At 44.7% G+C, this 7,562-nt stretch overlaps 1 protein-coding gene across 6 annotated transcripts in view; it reads left to right on the top strand.

Annotated features, from left to right (window-relative positions):
- The first annotated feature begins 309 nt into the window (after nucleotides 1-309).
- FAM135A (family with sequence similarity 135 member A) overlaps nucleotides 310-7,562 on the top strand; it is a 158,558-nt gene continuing 151,305 nt past the window's right edge. For 2 of the 6 annotated variants that reach the window (XM_025294942.3, XM_025294941.3), the window contains exon 1: nucleotides 313-534. The gene's annotated coding sequence lies outside the window, so the exon portion shown is untranslated. Of the gene's footprint in view, nucleotides 535-7,562 lie in introns of all 6 variants that reach the window. The other 4 variants (XM_044924542.2, XM_025294943.3, XM_025294945.3 and 1 more) reach the window with 4 other exon arrangements.

Here is a 7,562-nt window from a genome sequence, read left to right as displayed (position 1 = left end):
AGCTCTCACCCTCCTCACGCCCGCAATCCGGCCCTTCCCGGGGGGCCAGCGCCTTTTATTGACGCCAACTTCCCGTTCTCGCGGGAGTTTGGGAGCCTGAGCCCGATAGGGTGGACGCAGCTCTCAAAATCTCAGTCTGCGCTGGGTCTGGAACCGAGGCCCGGGAGCGCACTGCGCGCGGGGGGCGGGGCGCAGGCCTGAGAGGGCGGGGCCTCGCCTGGCGAGGGGAGGGCGCGGCCGGCAGGGCGGCCAGGGGGCGGGGCCGCGGCCGGGACCTGTGGCTCGCAGGTAGCGCGGCCCGCGGCGCTCCCTCGGGCACCGGCGCACTGCGCATGCTCGCTGGCCGCGCGGGGCCGCTCGCCGGGCGGCGGTTACGAGCCGGCTCCTCAGCGGCGGAGGTTGCGGTGCTGCGACGGCGATGTGAGGGGCCCGCGGCGGGATGGTGCTGACCCGGGCGGGGCCGCCTTCTTCCACAGAGACCGCGGGCTCCTCGGTTCGACGGGCGGCAGCGGCGGAGGCCGAGCCGGGCGAGAGGTGAGCGCTCGAAGTCCGGCCGTCCCGGCCCGCGACCCCCGCGACCCTCTTCGTGTCCCCTCCCCGCGGCCGGGCGGGGAGCGGCCTCCTCTGCGCCCGGTCCCCGCTCGCGGCTCCGGCCCTTCCCGGCCGCTCCGGGTTGGAGCCGGCGCCGGGCCGCTGAAGGTCGGCGGGGACGGCCGGCGGGCGCGCTCGGGCTGGGGAGCCCCGCTGCCTGCCGCTCCCCGGGCCCGACCCTCGCGCGGCCCCCGAGCCCCCGGCCGCTCTTCGCCCCCTGCCCGTCCTCGCGCCTTGCTCCCTGCCGCGCCGCGCCCCTCATCCCCGGCGGCCCCTCCGTGGGAGGCGGGGTGCCCCTAGGTCCCCTCCCTCCTCTGGGCGCCCCCGGGCCGGCTCTTCACTCGCCGCCGGCTCCCTTCTCTCCCTCTGTCATTCCTCCCTTGGCTCGCTCTCTCCGTTTCCCCTCTTCGGTTCTTCGCCTTTCCCGTCTTGCGTTAGCTTCTGACAGGGTTTTGCTTCAGCATCTCTAGGCGCAGGACTTCATCTTCGGAGGCCCCGGCGCCCCGAATCCTTCCTCTCTGCCCTGACTTCACCGCCTCTCTGTCTGACGGTCCCTCCCTGTCCTCCCGCCTCTCTCCATCCTGTCCCCAACCCTTAACTCTCGAACCTTGATCTTTTTTCCTCACTAAAACTGTTGTTGTTTTCTCGTTTGCATAGGTCGAGTCTCTTAACTGCTGTCCGTTTTACTTTTTATGAAATCTCTGAAGAGTTCTAGTCTCTTTTACTTTCTACCTAAACTAGGTAACTCCTCAGTATACTTAGTTCAGTTAACAGTTTCATGAAATCTTTCTTCACTGACTGGTAGTACCAACAGGAGTGACAGTAGCCGTAACCTGTTACACTTAACTGATGGAACCTTTAATTTTCAAGAATTGTGTTTACCTGACATGTCAAGAAGAAGCAACTTGAGGTGAGGCTTGGTGAAAATATAAAGGCTAACCTCCAGACCTAAGGTTAAATTTTGGAGATTTTATTGTCCTCCAGGAAATAAAATTGTCCAAGAACGAATATTAAGTGAAATTTATCAAAAATTTTAAAAAATTAGTTATTAATTCGATGTTTTGTACATTTACCATTGCAGTTGACCGCATCATTTTTGTGATGGTCTCTGTTCTCTGCAGTAAGTGCTAACAATTTTTACTAGCTTAGGGAATTAGTGTTCTTACTAAAGGAGAAATTTAGTAAGGGGACAGAAGTATTAAATTTGTGAATTGGGTAAAAGAACTTTATAAACAGTTGGGGAGGTTTTTTTCCTCCATTTCATTGTGATCAAAATTTGGCTTATAAAAAACTTCTCTATATAAATAACATTGTAGGATCTTATTTTGAAGGCATCTGCTGAAGCAGTCACTCTCAGTGAAGTTTGCCTTTATTCTAGGGCCAAGGAGCAACTGGATTATGTATTTCATTCTGTAATCTCAAAGCAGCCCACAAACAGTAAATTCTTCTTTATGTTTCTGTGTCAGGTAGGAATTGAATTTTTCTGTTTCTGTAGTACAGAAGGGAAGCACCAAGGCAAAAATGTGTAGTTTCTTACTTGACATGATATTAGTATAAAAGTAGAACTTGATGTTGTGAAACCACACCTCTTTTGGAAGAAGCAGCAGTTGTTGTGTATGGTAGGAGGTGATGAACTCAGCTTTTAAGATTTTTTAAAATGATTTTTCCAGTGCAGGTAGAGATAACTGCTGCTTCTGAAGGAAATCTTCCTGTCTTTCAAAGGCAAGTCCTTCTGTTTCTAGGTAACTCTTTATTAAAAAAGGAAATGCTTACACATTCTTGTTGGTATTTATAGTAAGTTGATTCTCTGCTCTTAGAAATTAAAATAAAGATTCGTGGCGGACAATGGGCACATGGCTGGATGTCAGAGGATCTACACTCTTAGGATGACTCATGACATTAATTTGTGGAAGTCACTTAACCTGTGTACCTCCAGTGTCTCTCCTTATAATATATGAGTAAACAAGTGGCTACCCACTAATCTTTTAAAACCAAAGTAAACCCTCATCATTTAAGCATGCTTAGGGCCACCACAGACAAAAATTGCTATATAAAACACTTAGTTTTTGTCTCTTTTAGACTATGTCATAAGAGTAAAATTGAATGCTTAAATCCTGCTGCTCCTGCTGCTAAGTTGCTCCAGTCGTGTCCGACTCTGTGCGACCCCACAGACGGCAGCCTACCAGGCTCTCCCGTCCCTGGGATTCTCCAGGCAAGAACACTGGAGTGGGTTGCCATTTCTTCCTCCAGTGTTTGAAAGTGAAATGTGAAAGTGAAGTCGCTCAGTCGTGTCTGACTCTTAGCCACCCCATGGACTGCAGCACACCAGGCTCCTCCGTCCATGGGATTTTTCAGGCAAGAATATTGGAGTGGGGTACCATTACCTAGATCACTGCAATTTAGTTTTTGTTTTGTTTTGTTTTGTTTTTTTTTTAGTTTCAGACTTAAGTGAAAAGTTTAGTAGCGTGTGTTATAAACGTGGACTAGTTTAGATGAATCTTCATATGCAGTGAAACAGACACTGCCACATTCAGTATGTTTTGCCGGAATTTGACACTGGAAATTTAAAGTTAACAATGTTTTGGTAACTTCATGAATTTCTGTTGTCTTACAGTTTATCTTTGTGTTCTGTAGATATAGACATTTGAGAGTGGAGGTTCTTTAGGGGATAGAAAAGGCAAGGACTTCCTTTGATTCGAAGTATTAAGAATGATTAAAAGTGAGTTTTGTGATATGTTCTATTGTGTGTTTAAATAAATGAATGGAGATGGGAGCATATGTCTGAAGTGAGTAATGTTGTTTCCTTTTTTTCCTTGAGATGTTTGTCAGGAAGGAGGTTTTGAAATGAATATGAGTAAGAAGCAAAGTGGTAGTACAGAAAAAGCATTCCTAATGGGCCCAGTAGATTTTCAGAGAAGTTGGGAAGCACAAGTTGTTAGGCAGGTCTGGATTTTTCAGAAGGAATATAGTGAAATATCTTTACCATTTTATTTTTAAAGATTACCATTTTTTTAATAGGTTCATACTTGGTTGTCAGTGATATTCTAAATTTAATAACAATGAGCCTCTTTTATCTTAATGGAAATATGAAAAGTGTCAGGTCCTTTTAATGTAGAAATTATAAATCTTTTCCATTTGAGAAAACTGAGGCTTAAAGAGTCTGAATTAGAATCCAGGTCTATCTGCTACCAAGTTAATGATATACTGAAGAAAGCAGGAAAGCATAAGCTGTTAAGAAAACATTGTTTGTTTCTTGAAATATTTTTTAGACAGAGGACTGTACTTTTTGTTTTGGGTTCTGAGCTGTGTTCTCTGTTGATTAAATATTTTGAGAGATGCTGGGCAGATCCCGGAACTGGGTAACAGATAATGACTGTGAAATAATGAATTTCTTTTCATGTTAAAAGGAGGGACTAGTTCTGGTTCTTTGGGCTCTTCCGGGATTTTTAAGGTATATAATAACATGACATACTCAAAGACATTCTGTGTTGTGTCACTGTCACGTGTATTTGATGGCATATGAACAGCATGAAAACTTGACGTGAGCTGCTCTTAAATAGCCCTGCCCTCCCTGGGGTGCCTTTTATTAGGTGTCCCATAATGAGCAGGAGGGGTTCTGCTCTGCTTTCTGTGCTTCCTGAAGTAAGTCAGCCATCGAAGTGATGTCAGAGGCTACTGATGTTCTTTCTACATTAGGTTTACACTTTGTTTTTCTATGGATTTTCTCATATTAACACAGTTATCCAAAATTAATAGTGTTCTGAGGGTGCTCCTTAATCTTAAGTGTCAGTTCTAAGATAAGAAGTAATATATTTCTCTATTATTAGACTCAACTGTTTAAACCCAGATTTTTAAGAAGTTAGAAGATAGTAGAGCTTCCCAGTGGTGCAGTGGTAAAGAATCTGGCTGCCAATGCAGGAGATGCAGATTCCATCTCTGGGTCGGGAAGATCCCCTGGAGGAGGAAATGGCAACCTGCTCCAGTATTCCTGCCTGGAAAATTCCATGGACAGAGGAGCCTGGTGGGCTGAAGTCCATAGGATTGCAAAGAGTTGGACCCAACTGAGCACACACACACACACACACACACACACACACAGGAGATGTCAGTGCCTTTAAACTTCAGATTTTGTATCTGTGGGTGTGAGGAATTTGAAGATTTCATGATTAGATCAGATCAGATCAGTCGCTCAGTCGTGTCCAACTCTTTGCGACCCCATGAATTGCAGCACACCAGGCCTCCCTGTCCATCACCAACTCCTGGAGTTCACTCAGACTCACGTCCATCGAGTCAGTGATGCCATCCAGCCATCTCATCCTCTGTCGTCCCCTTCTCCTGCCCCCAGTCCCTCCCAGCATCATCTTTTCCAAAGAGTCAACTCTGCATGAGGTGGCCAAAGTACTGGAGTTTCAGCTTTAGCATCATTCCTTCCAAAGAAATCCCAGGGCTGATCTCCTTCAGAATGGGCTGGTTGGATCTCCTTGCAGTCCAAGGGACTCTCAAGAGTCTTCTCCAACACTACAGTTCAAAAGCATCAATTCTTCGGCGCTTAGCCTTCTTCACAGTCCAACTCTCACATCCATACATGACCACAGGAAAAACCATAGCCTTGACTAGACGAACCTTCGTTGGCAAGGTAATGTTTCTGCTTTTGAATATGCCATCTAGGTTGGTCATAACTTTCCTTCTAAGGAGTAAGCGTCTTTTAATTTCATGGCTGCGATCACCATCTGCAGTGATTTTGGAGCCCAGAAAAGTAAAGTCTGACACTGTTTCCCCATCTATTTCCCATGAAGTGGTGGGACTGGATGCCATGATCTTCGTTTTCTGAATGTTGAGCTTTAAGCCAACTTTTTCACTCTCCTCTTTCACTTTCATCAAGAGGCTCTTTAGTTCCTCTTCACTTTCTGCCATAAGGGTGGTGTCATCTGCATATCTGAGGTTATTGATATTTCTCCCTGCCATCTTGATTCCAGTTTGTGTTTCTTCCAATCTAGCGTTTCTCATGATGTACTCTGCATATAAGTTAAACAAGCAGGGTGACAATATACAGCCTTGACGAACTCCTTTTCCTATTTGGAACCAGTCTGTTGTTCCATGTCCGGTTCTAACTGTTGCTTCCTGACCTGCATACAGATTTCTCAAGAGGCAGATCAGGTGGTCTGGTATTCCCATCTCTTTCCGAATTTTCCACTGCTTATTGTGATCCACACAGTCAAAGGCTTTGGCATAGTCAGTAAAGCAGAAATATATGTTTTTCTGGAACTCTCTTGCTTTTTCTATGATCCAGCTGATGTTGGCAATTTGATCTCTGGTTCCTCTGTCTTTTCTAAAACCAGCTTGAATATCAGGAAGTTCACGGTTCACATATTGCTGAAGCCTGGCTTGGAGAATTTTGAGCATTACTTTACTAGCGCGTGAGATGAGTGCAGTTGTGCGGTAGTTTGAGCATTCTTTGGCATTGCCTTTCTTTGAGATTGGAATGAAAACTGACCTTTTCCAGTCCTGTGGCCACTGCTGAGTTTTCCAAATTTGCTGGCATATTGAGTGCAGCACTTTCACAGCATCATCTTTCAGGATTTGGAATAGCTCAACTGGAATTCCATCACCTCCACTAGCTTTGTTCGTAGTGATGCTTTCTAAGGCCCACTTGACTTCACATTCCAGGATACCTGGCTCTAGGTCAGTGATCACACCATCATGATTATCTGGGTCGTGAAGATCTTTTTTGTACAGTTCTTCTGTGTATTCTTGCCATCTCTTCTTAATATCTTCTGCTTCTGTTAGGTCCATACCATTTTTGTCCTTTATCGAGCCCATCTTTGCATGAAATGTTCCTTTGGTATCTCTCATTGTCTTGAAGGGATCCCTAGTCTTTCTCATTCTGTTGTTTTCCTCTATTTCTTTGCATTGATCGCTGAAGAAGGCTTTCTTATCTCTCCTTGCTATTCTTTGGAACTCTGCGTTCAGATGCTTATATCTTTCCTTTTCTCCTTTGCTTTTTGCTTCTCTTCTTTTCACAGCTATCTGTAAGGCCTCCCCAGACAGCAATTTCGCTTTTTTACATTTCTTTTCCATGGGATTGGTCTTGATCCCTGTCTCCTGTACAATGTCATGAACCTCATTCCATAGTTCATCAGGCACTCTATCTATCATATCTCGGCCCTTAAATCTATTTCTCACTTCCACTGTATAATCATAAGGGATTTGATTTAGGTCATACCTGAATGGTCTAGTGGTTTTCCCCACTTTCTTCAATTTAAGTCTGAATTTGGCAATAAGGAGTTCATGATCTGAGCCACAGTCATCTCCTGGTCTTGTTTTTGTTGACTGTATAGAGCTTCTCCATCTTTGGCTGCAAAGAATATAATCAATGTGATTTCGGTGTTGACCATCTGGTGATGTCCATGTATAGAGTCTTCTTTTGTGTTGTTGGAAGAGGGTTTTTGTTATGACCAGTGCATTTTCTTGGCAAAACTCTATTAGTCTTTGCTCTGCTTCATTCCATATTCCAAGGGCAAATTTGCCTGTTTCTCCAGGTGTTTCTTGACTTCCTAATTTTGCATTCCAGTCCCCTATAATGAAAAGGACATCTTTTTTGGGTGTTAGAAAAATGGAATATAGTTAATTTATCAAGTGTAGTTTTTTAAATCAGCATTGCATTCTGATTTCAGGTTTTCTTTTAGTAGGGGCATATTTATTTCATGGCATGTTACTATTGAATCTGTTTCCTAAAACAATTAAGGTATAGACTTTAGAATTATATAAGTTTAAATATAGGCTGTGAAGTTTGACACTTTCAAAGGTTTTGTGCTTTTTCCATTGTTTTCTAACCGTGTGACCTTGAATAAGTTGTGTAAACTTTTTGCTCCTTAGCTTCTTCACCGGTAAAATGGAATAATAATAGGTCTTTCATTCATATGAGAATGAGATGAAGTGATGTTAATAAGAGCTACTTGTATAAAAGTAAG

The sequence above is a fragment of the Bubalus bubalis genome, chromosome 10 (assembly GCF_019923935.1).
Source record: "Bubalus bubalis isolate 160015118507 breed Murrah chromosome 10, NDDB_SH_1, whole genome shotgun sequence".
Taxonomy (NCBI): Eukaryota; Metazoa; Chordata; class Mammalia; order Artiodactyla; family Bovidae; genus Bubalus; species Bubalus bubalis.
This window is presented reverse-complemented; position numbering and strand designations above follow the sequence as displayed.